Raw genomic sequence first — 14578 nt, forward strand, 5'->3', positions numbered from 1 at the left:
TGATTTTATCTGCTCACTATCAACTTTACAAATGTGAAGGAGCAGAAGCCGGGTGTATGAACATAAATAATAAGAAAAGCAAATTATTTAATATATCTGAAAAGTCTCTTTGCATGGAACTAACCCCAACTTCTGAACTGCTTCATTTGCTTTGAGTTCAGCAAATGACACAGTTCAAAAATTACATCTCATTTGGAGTCTAACAAATGTACTTGTTAAGAGGAAAGTTGAACACTGAATACAAGTGTTAAAGAAGAGCAGTTCGGTCCAGGCATCCGGTGTTAGTCACTCTCCAGTTCGAACCCTAGGTTTCCCAAAGCAGAGTCTCAGGTATTGAATCTCATAAAAATAAGTCATTTAATAGAGTGGTATAGCAGCAGGATCAGCTCAAGCTGGATGCTTCCAGGGAGAGGACCCTGAACAAAGAAATCCCTGGGCAATTATACCCTTACAGACTATGCATCCACCCTCCATGCAATCTCCACGTGCCTCTCACGCGCCCTTTGGTTCAATAGTGATTCTGGCCTGAGATCTTCTGACTCCTTATTGGATTCCTTCACTGTCTCCAGGCAGGCCGTTATCTTGTCGAGTTGCAGCTGCTGTTGACAGTTGTGCCCTCCTCATCTTCTGGTTTAGGCTGGCTCTGAAGGCCTTGTCTTGCTTGAATAGATACAAATTCAGTACAAGTTCAGCAAATCTGTGTGAAAGTTTGCAGCTTGCAGCCTAAGGCTTCAGCACATCTAGGTACTCATGCTAAGTAAGTGAATAGCATACTAAGTCACCCAACATTATAAGTCTAAGCCATTCGTTCTATTTAAAACTTACTTATTTAAGCTGATCAACTAATATTTCTTAACACAAGAGAAATCTGCTCTTTAAAGAAACCTGCTCCTACTGGCCTAAAAATATACTGAAATTATGCAACATGCACTATAAATACGAAACAATTTGGATTCAAGAAGTAAATTTAAGCAGAAAAGGGTACTCTTTTTATGTTAGCTTACACTAAATCCTTTTTATTGCTGTTCTAAGAGCCAGACACTTCATATGATATTTGCATTTGTATTTTTCTAACTCAATACCTTAAGCAAATGTCATTCAGTTTCCTTAACGTTCTGCTCAAATGCACTAGTGTTCTTACGTGATTCTTATATCACTGTTCAACATAGTTAACTCTGAAACTTACTATACTAGCAAAATCCCCAAATAATCAGGTTTGGAAACAGCCACCTAATCTTCGCAAAATTTGCATCTATATGTACTGTAAAAGTTACTCCATGAGGAGAAATTCACCACAGAGATGAAATTTATGGCACTTTAACTGCGGTAATAACACAGTTCTAATACTACATATACAACAAATCATTCGTTTCAGCTGAGGCCTGGATATAATGTCCATCATGATGTGTATAGGACATTATCCCAGGTGCTTGTGCTGGTTGACAGTAGGCTCAATATGAGTCAGCAGTGTGCCGCCCTTGGCAGCCAAGAGGGCAAACCGCATCCTGGGGTGAATCAAACACAGTATAACCAGCCGGTCAAAAGAGACGATTATCCTGCTGTATTCAGTGTTGGTGCAGCCTCACCTTGAATACTGTGTGCGCTTCTGGGCCCCACAATTTAAGAAGGATGTGAAGGTCCTTGAATGCGTCCAGAGGAGGGCAACAAAGCTGGTGAAAGGGCTGGAAGGCATGTCCTATGAGAAGCGGCTCAGGACTTTGTGTTTGTCTAGTTTGGAGAAAAGGAGACTGAGGGGTGACCTCATTGCTCTCTGCAGCTTCCTGAGGAGGGGAAGTGGAGAGGGAGGTGCTGAGCTCTTCTCCCTAGTACCCAGTGATAGGAATGGTTCAAAGCTGTGGCAGGGGAGGTTTACACTGGGCATTAGGAAGCATTTCTTTACTGAGAGGGTGGTCAAATGCTGGAACAGGCTTCCTAGAGATGTGGTTGATCCCCCAAGCCTGTCAGTGTTTAGGAGGCATTTGGACAAAACCCTTAACAACATGCTTTAACTTTTGGTCAACCCTGAAGTGATCAGCAGTTGCACTAGATGATCATTTTAAGTCCCTTCGAATGGAAAATATTCCATCTTTCCTGTCCCTTTGTAGGGAACCACTAAGTTACTGAGAGAAAAAGCACTCTACTTTTTGAGCATAATGTTTAAGATACAGGAATATTTCTAATAAGTGACACAATCCTTTTCTTGTACAGAGAACAATAGCTGTCCCTGAGACACATCAACACTTTTGCTTTAGACTAGCCCATTTCCTTCAGAGGTGATTAAAGCTTCCACCACATGCTTTTAACAGATGCATTTTCTTGGATAAAATACTGACTTTCCTGCTGAAACCTTGTTTACAAGGCCCAGTATTAATTTCTTCCCATTCTTAGCTATGTCACTTTTGACCTAAGAAGCTCCTTACTTTGTTGAGAGATTTGCTGTTTCCATTTGTAGGCTCCCGACCCAAACTTCTGCTAGACAACACAGCAAGACAGGAACAACTATTCCCCTGAGAACATAGGTCTTATTTGCACATATCTGTGACAATTTGTCAGTATTTTTTGATGGCACGACGTCACAGACTTAGAAGAATCACCCATTTTCCTTGGTATTTCTGTATACACAGCTTAGAATTTCACAGTCCCTTTTTACCATTCTGTCCTTTCATGTCTAAAATAACCACAGGGGAGTTTGTTTCATAGCCTAGAATGTCTATTACCTGAATCTTCCAAATAGCATATGGTCAATGTGTATCAAAATTCCCATTAGTGCTTTACTGATAAGTATTTCTATAAGGTTTTGACTTTGTAGTCTTTCATATTGGAAGACTGGAAAAAATACTTTAACCATGCAAGTCACTTTCATTTAGTTTCAAATGAATCTACATTCTCAATTACTTCTTGTCTCACTATGATTACTCTCAAAATGAAATGAGAAAAAGAAAAAGGTCTTATAACTGACTGCTATTCCCTGCAAGTTCGAACTGCATTCTTGTTTGGTTACCTCACCTTCTCCCTCTCTTATAAAAGAGAAGTTTTCAGTATCCTGATGTCTTTGAATAGTCATTCCTAATGGAAAACTGACTAATTTCCTGTTTCCTGTATATATTTCAGAAGTCATCTTCTGAGTAATGACTTAATTTTCTTGTTGTGTATAATTCTGTTTCCTCTGTAAAGCAACTGTTTGCAAATCTTCCCATCTTTCTTCACCATCAAATATTATTGGTTTCCATAGCTCCTTGCTGTTAGCTGCACTAAAGTATAATGCTATTGCATTTTATGAACACAGACCACTGTATTCAGCTAATGCACAATCACTGAATAAAAATTCACCATCTCTTCCTGTATCCAGTCTGTTCTACAGCAAATAGGGGAAAGACCTAAAATCTCTACCCTGTGCACTACACAATTATTGGCATTGATAATGAAGTAGTGAAATGCATAAAGTTAAATCTGAAACTATTTTCTTTTCAGGAAAAATCCTCTTGGCAGTTTTGTAACTACTCTATTTCTTTTCTGGTTCTCCAGAACTTTGTAAGGATGACAGCTCACTGAAGTAATCCTCCACTATCAATATTTAGAAAACAGTTCTATGTGGATCTTGGTTTCCATGGATGTTTTGCAACTAGATTCTCTGTTGTCTTATAGATGTTCCATTTACAATGCCCTTTCACTGCTGGGTCTTGGGGAAAAAAGGTGGGTCACCTTCATCTGTCCAGCTGCCTATTTTCATGAAGTGGCAGGGACCTGACTAATAAAACTCTATGTCAATTTTGTTTGAAACTGGTCAAATGCTAAAAAAGCTTTTGGGGAAAGATGAAGAATGGAAGAGATAAAGCTTACAGACACCTTGTTACCTCAGAAATCGTGCTAAAAATAGAATTAAGGTCTGTCTGCAGTAGTATTGGATGAAGCAGGCAGGTCAACAACAGGACCTTGACACGATACCACTGTTCAAAGCCATGAGCAGTAATTACAGATCTAATCCTTGCTATCAAAAAAGAATGTGACCATACTGAATGATTAACCAAAAAAGAGAGATTCTCAGACAGATGAAAATAGATGTAATACATAGTAGGGGCTGAATTCCATGCAGTTGATTGGAGATTTTAAAAAGCACAGCATGATCTCCACCTCTGACCTTTCTCCCTCAGTGAGTACATCCTTGCAGACAATGTATCAAGGCTTTTACAGAGATGCATGTTACTCGTTAAGCATTTCTGAAAATGCACATGCTTAGTATTCGAATATGTTCACACGCATTTGTAATATAGCATTCTTTTTCATTACTTCCCTTCTGTCGTGGTTTCAGCCCAGCCGGTAACAAAGAACCACGCAGCCGCTCGCTCACTCCTCCCGCCCCCCTCTGGTGGGATAGGGGGGGAGACGGAGGAGAGGAAAAAAAACTGGAACCTCGAGGGTTGAGATAAGGACAGTTTACTGGGACAACGCAAAAAAAAGTTACAACAACAACGACGGTACTAATGAAAGAGTATACAGAAAAGAGTGATGCACAGTGCAACTGCTCACCACCCGGGACCCGATGCTCCGCCACTTCCCCCACCGAAAGTCGAGAGAGAGCAGGAGAGCCCTCCCCCCAGCCCGCTCCCCATTTATATACTGAGCATGATGTCACATGGTATGGAATAGCTGCTTGGCTAGTTCAGGTCAGCTGCCCCGGCTATGCCCCCCCACCTCCCAGGTTCCTGTAAAAATTAACTCTATCCCAGCTGAACCCAGGACATTATCCACCCCTTATTCTATACCATTTACATCATGCCCAGATCTTACATTTTCCAATCAACCACTACCACTTTGAATTGCTGGAACTCTCGGGACAATTCCTCTACAGCCGAGACACAGGCCCGTAGGGAGGAAGAGAGACTTCCTTCGTATTGCCGGAGTTGGACAGCCAATTCGTCCACCATTTGTCCATGGCCTTCTTTCCAGGACATTACTGCCAATGAGTTGGCATAGGTTGGTGGTGCACTTCGTAGAAACTTCCGCCACATGGGTTGTGTGCATTGGACTTCATCTGGGTCTATGGGTGACTGCGCATTTTCTGAATCATTACAAATCACCTCCAGCACGGCTAATTCCCTCAGGTACTGGATACCTCTCTCCATGGTGGTCCACTTGCGTTGGTGACATGTAACTTCATCCTTGAAGGGGTATCTTTCCTTTACACCTAACAGAAGTCGCCTCCAGAGGCTGAGGACTTGTGTTTTTCTCCCAATCGCCTTGTCGATGCCCCCTTCCCTAGATAGAGATCCCAACTGCTTGGCTTCCTTACCCTCTAATTCCACACTACTAGCCCCATTATCCCAGCATCGGAGCAGCCAGGTAACAATGTGCTCACCTGGGTAGCAGCTAAAATCTTTTCGCATGTCACGCAACTCACTCAGGGATAGAGGTAGGGTGATTATTTCAGGTTCTGCCTCTTCCTCCTGTTCTCGTGATGACCCTGGTTCATCTTCATCTCTCACTGAGCGAACTGATTTCTTTGTGTGTTTCTTTTTCTGTACAGGGGCGACTGATACTGGCACAGGTTGGTTCTCTGGTTGAGCTGCAGTATCTGTCACTGCGGTTGGGGTAGCCGCGCTGCCTGTTGCCGGGGTAGGGGTAGCCACGGTGCCTGCTGTCGGGGTAGGGGTAGCCACGGTGCCTGCTGTCGGGGTAGGGGTAGCCACGGTGCCTGCTGTCCTGTTTTCCATCTTTTCCCCCTTTTTTCCCTGAGGGTGCTGCCTAATATCAAGCAGTGTTTGGTAGATACTGGCCAGGGCCCAGCACAGTGCAGCGAGTTGTACGTCTTTGGAATAGCCACAGCATTTTTCTTTCAAATATTCTACCACTTCATGAGGGTTCTGTAGTTGTTTGGGAGTGAAATTCCAAGCCACTGGGGGTGAGAAGTTCTCTAGATACCTGCCCATATCCTCCCACATGCCGTGCCACCCATGAATATCCAGCTTTGGGGCAGATCTCTGGGTGGTACTCTTAAAGAGCCTTTTTGTAGCCCTAACCAAGACCTGAAACATATTCAGGAGGCATAGCACTAACAGCACACTGGCTTGTGCATCCCAAGGATATTCAAAGTTCTCAAAAGCTGTTGTAATTAGTCAGAAGGAGAGAAGGGAGGCGAACGGACGGGGGGAAGTATCCCCCCCCTAACTTCCCCATGGATTGGCTGTAATTACCAATAAAATCCGATAGAAGGTGCCCAAAGTATGGAAATGATATCACTGCCTCATACAGATACCAGCTTAACCTCATGACCAGTGATGTAATCATTTCACAAGTCGACATTGCCCAGTACAGCAAAATGATAATCCCAATCACTCTCCCAGAGGTGAGAAACGTAACTACAGGCAATACATAGAGCATATAAGGACTTACAAAACGCCACCATGTAAACAAATTAATCAACATTGTGACTAACATCTATTTATCTAATATAAGGAATGCGTATGACAAATTTGTTTCAACACGCTCTAGCCAGATCTGTCGTTATCTCAACCCTTCGTGCCCCACGTTGGGCGCCAAAAAGGACTGTCGTGGTTTCAGCCCAGCCGGTAACAAAGGACCACGCAGCCGCTCGCTCACTCCTCCCGCCCCCTCCGGTGGGACAGGGGGTAGACGGAGGAGAGAAAAGGAAAAAAAAAAAAAAAAAAACCCCAAAAAAAAACCCCCCCAAAAAAACCGGAACCTCGAGGGTTGAGATAAGGACAGTTTACTGGGACAACGCAAAAAAAAGTTACAACAACAACGACGGTACTAATGAAAGAGTATACAGAAAAGAGTGATGCACAGTGCAACTGCTCACCACCCGGGACCCGATGCTCCGCCACTTCCCCCACCGAAAGTCGAGAGCAGGAGAGCCCTCCCCCCGGCCCACTCCCCATTTATATACTGAGCATGATGTCACATGGTATGGAATAGCTGCTTGGCTAGTTCAGGTCAGCTGCCCCGGCTGTGCCCCCCCACCTCCCAGGTTCCTGTAAAAATTAACTCTATCCCAGCTGAACCCAGGACACCTTCTAAGGACAAAAAGTTGCAAGAACTGAAGAATTGCATGCAATGATATGATCCAAATCCCAGTTAAATCAGAGCTTAAACACAGTATCCGATTTCATGGCCTACAAACCCAGATCAATATTACAAATCATGGACTGTACATTGCAAAACCAAAAATTTCAAGCTAGTATAAATTTCTTCCTTTTTTTTTTTTTTTTGACAATCTGTATGAAAGTCTTATTCCTCTAAAAAGAGAAATAAAAATCAAACTGAAAGGTAACTCCATAAAACCAGTGCAATCACCACTGCCCACATACACTCTTCCAGCCATGGCTTTTCATCTGGTTCTACTCTTAGAACACTCCCCCAGTTTCACACACTAAAAATGTTGAGACAGATGATGGCAGAGACAAAAGCAGGAGGTTCCTTCCCCTCCCAACTAACTCCCATCTTCTTAAGATCTAGAAATCACATTTTGCTCATGTAATATGAAAGACTACCTTACTGTTAATAAGTCAGAGAAACATCATCCCAAGAGATAAAAATTATGAAAGAATAAGCAAATGAAGAAAAGAGGAATTTTAATGGAAACATGACAATTTAGCATTTCATTTCTAATGAGTTGGAACAGCCTGAATGTCCCAAGATAATTACTTTGGCAAGCCTGGGCAAGACATTAGGGAGAACTTTTTAATGGTGCAGGTAGTCTGGGAGCACTGTAATAACATTCATTCATTGGTAGATTTTAAGATCTTTTGGATAAACTTCTACCAAAAGTCATGTTGTTATAGTTTATTTTGCCTTATAATGCACCTTCCAATAATATTCTCTACTATTCAGGATAGTAGCTTAAATTCAGAAATAAAAACCTGCAACCCTACTTGTGCACTGTCTTTGGCTGCTGCACTGATTTCATGATAGGAATGGTAAAATTCATATGCCTTTAAAGAGCATAAGGGCTATCTGTCAGTTGTCCACAGAAGAGATCACAATTTAAAATAAAAAAATATCTCCACCAAGTGCATCCTAAAACCACAAACCTGACTGATTTTATTAGCATTACTGACCATGTTCAAGTTTTCTTATTGGCAAGAATCTTTTTACCAAATTCTCAGATTAGGATAGGCATTTAAAAAACAACAACAAAACCTAGCCAGCTTGACAAGCAAGAAATTTCCAACCGAGTGCTACAGATTCACAATACAAAAGAGCTGGGAGTGGTTACTTCACACAGTACGAGTGCTTCGTATCACTAGGGGACTGTAAATGATAACAGACTGACAAGGAAAAACTTGCTGTATTTTCATCAGGAAACAAAATGGTATTTATGTACCAAATGAAATTTTTGCAGAACATCGAGGGCTGGCACTCTTCCTTAATATACATATCCCATCCCAGCTGTTGCCTTTGCAGTACTTGCTCTCCAAATAGGGAGAAACACAGGATCTGTTCTTGTCATGGAGTAGCCTACACAGTTTTCATGAAGCCAAACTAATTACCTGTGGCCCATCTGGTTTAAACCGTAGCAGAAGTCAAGAAGGAGAAATATGCCAAAAATTATATGTCCTGAAAATAAAGTATGAAATCCCAGCAGACACCTAGGGACAAATGAGCCTGAAAACTGCTGTCCTTTGAGCTGAGGCATGCTGGCAGACCAGTCTGCACCACTTACACTACATTTTTCAAGTACCTTAAGAATTTTTAGCTGAAACTCTTAAGCCAACATAAGAAATTCACCTGTTTGACAACAACAGACAATCTGAATACCAAAGAAGAAAAAGTTTCTTCTGATCCTTGTCATTGTATTTACTGTTTCCATTGTGGGGGATGTTAACTGCTCTCCTTCAATGCTGTTTCCATTATGTTACTTCAGCCTCTTCAGAGGAGTCATTTAAGCAAGACTATGCATAAATGAACATCCACTGTGTCACCATTTGGTTCTCCTAATTTCCAAACTATTCTAGTGCCTTTCATGCCAGGGCTTAATGCCCAGGCAAGCCATGCTCCAATAGTAGAACATCACACAAAACAAGCTTGTACCCTGGAGCTTATGAGCCTAATTTAAAAACTCTAACACACCAAATGTAAGCTTAATTCCTCCTTGCAAAGATTAAAATGCTCTTTTTTTTTTTTTGGAAGGTTTCCAACTTCACACTGAAACTTATGCAGTAATTGCTCTACAGCAGCTGGCTCAGAATTGGTAGAGCTACAAATGCTAGACATGGTGAGGAATATATTCCACTCTTTCTTCTCTTTGACCATCATTAGTTGACCTACAGATTATTTTAATAATTCTCCCTAGAGGGAATTAAAAAACTGATGTGTACACCTGCTTCAGCACGTATCAGTGCAGTCAGACCTTGGCTGCATTAATTTTATATAGTAAGGCATAGTCTTTAAAATCCACTTCTAAGAATAGATTTGTTCCTCTCAAGTCCTTTCTGAACCTATACAAAATGCATTGAACCTTTCATGGCTGCAGTCAGAGCCATGCTGTACTGAGCTGGCAGCCCAACAAACAGCAGCAAAACCAGGGAAGTCATTGGTGAGAAAACAGATGTAGTTTAGAGCCGTTAACAAGCATCCAGATTTACTGAAGCTAACAGAATTCCATTTAAAAAGAGATGTGACTGACATACCTGTACTTTAAGCCTTTACACAGGGAAGCAACAAAACCCATAAGCCCAACAGCATGACTTTGAGTATGATTCAATAGTATTACTATGATTTGAAGAGGTTATTAAACTCTCTCCAGTAACTGTTACTCAGTAGTCAGTAGTCATTTCCTACCCAGTTTTCTGCTTCTCTCAATATAAACTCATATCTCAAGCCATATCTTCTGATCCAAGTCACACATATTTTACAGGTTCTCTAATATGCAATAAAAACTATTAAGCCAGTCAGCTAGCCTAGACAGCCCACTTAAGAGTCATTTCTATGCCTTCTTGAGCAATTAATTTTATGCACAGAGCCCGATTTCAAAACCTCTTGATATGTAACTGTACTCTCCATATTCCTGACAGTGCCTTTTTTTTAGGCTACTCACAGGAAGATTGACAACTACAGGAATAATGGAGGGCCATGTGCTATTGTCAACTAGGCACAACAAATAGGAAACTGTGCATAGTTAATATTTCCAGATTTTCCTTCCCAAGTCCCATTTTCTGTATATTGCTTGCCCAAAGGGATTGTCTTCCAGCAACAAATTTCTTTATTAGCAACAGCAAGCATGGGAGAGCATACTTGGTGTATATACTAGCTAACTCTACAATGAATACACACTGATCATTTTTAGAATTGCTTGCTTTATGTGACCTCATTTGTCAAATTGGATGGAAAAGTAAGAAAGATAATCAGACATGGAGAAAGATCAGAAAAGTGCAGCAAGAGTATTATTGATTCCAACAAAATATTATTATTATGGTCAGGTTTCTCACAAAAATTTTAACCTTTCATAACATTAAGTGTAGGTATTGGTAAAACAGAATTGTACTTAATAAACACTAGTCTACAAAGCTGTTTTTCTAGTATGCTGTTATTTGACATAATCTGGTAATTTAAAACTCGATCTGAAACAAGCAATAGGTTTCCTGCTGTTTTGATCCTTGGCATTATTTACTTACCAAAATGTCAAGGCTTTACATTCTGGCCCGCATAGTCCTGCCTGAGAATGATGTTAAAAGTAAGTGACAGTTCCCATTTCACTCCAAAACAGAGACATCTTAGAAGCTGTTTATAATTTAATTGAATTTGTTTACCACACATTATCATAAAAATTACCCTGTTGTTTACTTGCATATTCTGCATGAAAATTACTACTTGCTAGAAATGCTTCTAAGGAAAACAGTGCATATATACCAGAATAGTGAACCCACAAACATATCATTCTGTATGCACAAAGTTATGGCAAGGCAATTGAATCTGCAGCAACTTCTGAAGATGACAGACTCCTGGTGAAAAACACAGATTACCTTAATAATTACAAGTATCTGTTCATAATCAACTTCCAAGAAACTAAAACTCCTGTTTCCTTTATCACATAAACAAAACACTGGTCAATTGTGGCATCCATTGAGCTGGGCAACTGTGAGGTCAACAAGCAATTTTCCATCATACTCTTCCTACTTTTCAGCCAAGTACATATGCATATTTACAGGAAAGGACCATGACAGTATAAAGTAAAAGGAGGGACAAGTTGTCTGCCCTGCTTCCAATCTCTCCCAAGAGGTAGGGTAGCAAAACTAAGCTGATATCCACTGCTACTGGATAGCAGTAATGAAGACTGCATAGATTCTGGTAACTGTTACTGCTCAGCAGCTCTGGAAAGAAAGAGCTGAAGCTAGTAAGAGTCCTTCATGTCCACAAACTTTTTGCAGCAAGAATAAACTGAGTAGCTAAAAATCTTAATTTTGGAGAAGTGGAAGTTTAGAAGTGGAAAATACTGACAGTATGTACCTAGAGAAGCTTTAACTAACAGGGAGAGAGGCTGTAGATTTTTTTTTTTTTTTCCACTCTTACGTATGGAAATATGAACATCCAAAGGAGCATACATTATGTTCAAATATTTGAACAGAGAAAAGTGGTTTGGGTTCCTGCAGCTTTCAAATGAAAGCAGCTGCACTACTGCTGTAGCATTGGCTACAGAAGCCAATAAAGACAAACAAATTTGATATAGATTGTTTGCCAAGACTGCAGTAGCTTTAATAGGCTCTTTTCAAAGCCTAGAATCTAAAAAAGTGAAAAACAAAAGACATGCTCAACTACAGATTTAACTGCACATTTCACAAGCAAGTAACAAGTTGTGAGCAAGACTGCTGCATAGCAGAGAAGTATTTTGCAAACTCTCTGAAGAACAAACAGGTATTAAAACAGCATTACAGTGGAGTAAGCTGAAGAACATGAACATCAAAACTTTTGGTTTGCAGGATATTTTGGCACAAATTGGAAATCCTGCTTTTCAGCCATCTCTGGTTCCAGCTGCTTTAACAAGTGACTTCCATTAATTCAGCTGTCTAGCTTTCTTTTAAAGTTCAGACAGCAAATGTATATTGTTCGAGCATTTATCTTACGAGATTATACTAAGTTTGGCATAACAAAAGTAGTAATAACTTGAACTTTAGCAAGAACATTTTAAAAAGATCAATCACTTCAAAATGCTGGGGGGTGTCCGGCCCCCAAATCTGTTGTTGCATACAGAACAATTCTAGGATTCCCCCTAATACAAAAGTGGATCTTGATCCATAAAACTTATAGTGAGGTCTAAGAGCCAGCTGATTCTCACAACAAATGAAAAACACAAAGAAACATCCACCTATTCTGAACAGTCAACCTGTGGTCTAAAGGAAAAAACCCTGTTACATAAATATCTCTTCATAAACAGCAGACACACTAGAAAAAGTTTCCCAATTTCTCCAGAAAAGTTTTCTCTTCACTTTCTACTCCACCAAAATAATTTTTTAACACGATAATGTCTTGTTTTCCTGGAAATACAATTTCTTCCTTCCCAAAGAAAGGATTAGTATAGTCTAACCTTTACAGCCCCCATACGGTTCTAGAAGGATTTCAGCTATATGTTTTTAGAAAAGACTAAATATTTGTCCAGATTACTATCAATCTTGGAATAATTCTGCCTAAACAGCATGATGCTAAATAGGAATCTGTGTTAACTGCCTCTTTTTTCCCCCCCAGGAATCTCCTCGAAGAAGTTAGGCTAACTCCATATATTCACATCTCACCATAGCAAACTTTCTGTTCAATGAATGAAGAATGCCATTTCAGAGCTACCAAACAAGACAGCTAGTCTTTTTGTGACAAAAATACAGGAATTTAGAATCAGTCTTGTCCACCCTCTGCCCCCACTACCACAAAACTAAAGCAAAACCAGTACAGAACATTCCTCCTGACCTTGTTCAGGAATGTCAACAGATCCAGCTCCTAGAACAACGAATATACTATAATGAAGATTTTAAAAATAGTACTAACCACCATTTGAACATAAAATGCATTCTCTTTAATGGCTTAAATCAAAAACACTTTGAGGCTGAAAAGAGGAAAATTGCTGAATCACAGTAAAACACTGTCAAGGCTTTATAATCTCCCTACTCTAAAAACAGTGATACAGTAATGGCTCTTGAGATATTTTCAATTTTTCTCAAAGTCCTTTGTCTCATAATGCATATGTAAACCAAAAATATCCTCTGCCAGCAACTTGTGATTGCTTTTAAAAAAAGTAGTGTCAAGAACACTTAAACGCAGCATAACCCAAATCAGTTACAAAATCTTAAGAGTTCAGACTGTTTGAAATGTAAGAAGTGCTATGATTTTCACCTTTTTTTCCCCAATCAAACAAGAGATCAGCCACAGTAAGAAGCAGCATTTAAAAATGATGTTTGGGATATAACTGCACTTAGCTGAGAATGGATGCAAAGCAGAAACACAGTTTGAGATGCTGTGCTTCACATACAGATGTGACAAACTTTTCAGAGCAAGGAGAAAACACCCAGCACAGTATCTGACAGAAAATGTTTTGTCATAGGCACATTTTGTCAATTTTAGACAACTCATGAAAATTCACATAAGGCTATAAACTTAACAGCATGGGCCTCTTCAGTGCTTTAGACATTATTTTGGAAATGTTTACCTGTCACTTTAATTCACTGAGGCTAAAAGCAAGCCTAAGAAGTCTCAATTTAAGAACAGAATGCCAAAACCTGACTTAGGTATCTTCAGCTCTCTCCATTCCTTTGCTGTGTCTGCCTCACCCACCCTTTTTTTAATCACAACTAAAAGAAAAACTTCCCTAGATTTCTAGCTTACCTAAAATTTTAGTAGGAAGGCTTAACAAAGAAAGCCTTCAAAAGTATCTATTAGAAAAAAGAATAAGGACAGCTTGAGTCCTAGGAGTATCTCCTCACATGGAGCTGCCCACTGCTCTTCAAGAGAAACAAGGGGAAGGTGTATTTGTGAATGTTTGTTTTGTTCCTGCAACAGAGGAAGAAAGTTTCACAACAGAGTGTACTCTTTTTCTTCTTTCTCCCACTGGCCCAGCTCTACTTCCTTGCACTCTTCTGCCAAACAGGCATTTATGGAGCATTAATTCTGCCACCCAAAGAAATTAATAAAGGTGCTGCTCTCCCTTTTCTTCTCACACAGCTGTGCATCACCTGCTACCTAGATGTGAATCATCAAGTTCAAAATGCATATGAAGATTCCAAAATTTTCCTAAGTGCTTCTACAGTATTTTGCCATCTGACGTTATTATTTTTCTAGTGTTCAACCTAAGAATTCTTTATCATGAAGAGTATTTTTATCCTTTTCTTCCAAGCTGATGTAAAGACCAATGTATCACTGTCACTTATACAGCCCCTGTTGACACATTTGGAGACTTATTATGTCTCCTGACACTTTTTTTCCTCTTTTTAATATACTAAATACAGTTCTTCAAACTTTCCTCAGAGGAGACATTATCTATATTTCTAGCCATTTTTCTTGCTTTCCTCTAAATGCTCTAATTTTTCTACATACTCCTATAAATATAGTACCCAGACTTAGTTTTCCACAAGACCTGCCT

The 14578-nt window shown here is 40.0% G+C and overlaps 1 protein-coding gene across 11 annotated transcripts in view; it reads right to left on the reverse strand.

Moving 5' to 3' along the window:
* The window catches only part of CHID1 (chitinase domain containing 1), a 139430-nt gene that overhangs the window by 90878 nt on the left and 33974 nt on the right, over nt 1-14578 (reverse strand). The gene's annotated exons all lie outside the window — the stretch shown is intronic.

The sequence above is a fragment of the Aquila chrysaetos genome, chromosome 16 (genome assembly GCF_900496995.4).
Source record: "Aquila chrysaetos chrysaetos chromosome 16, bAquChr1.4, whole genome shotgun sequence".
NCBI lineage: Eukaryota > Metazoa > Chordata > Aves > Accipitriformes > Accipitridae > Aquila > Aquila chrysaetos.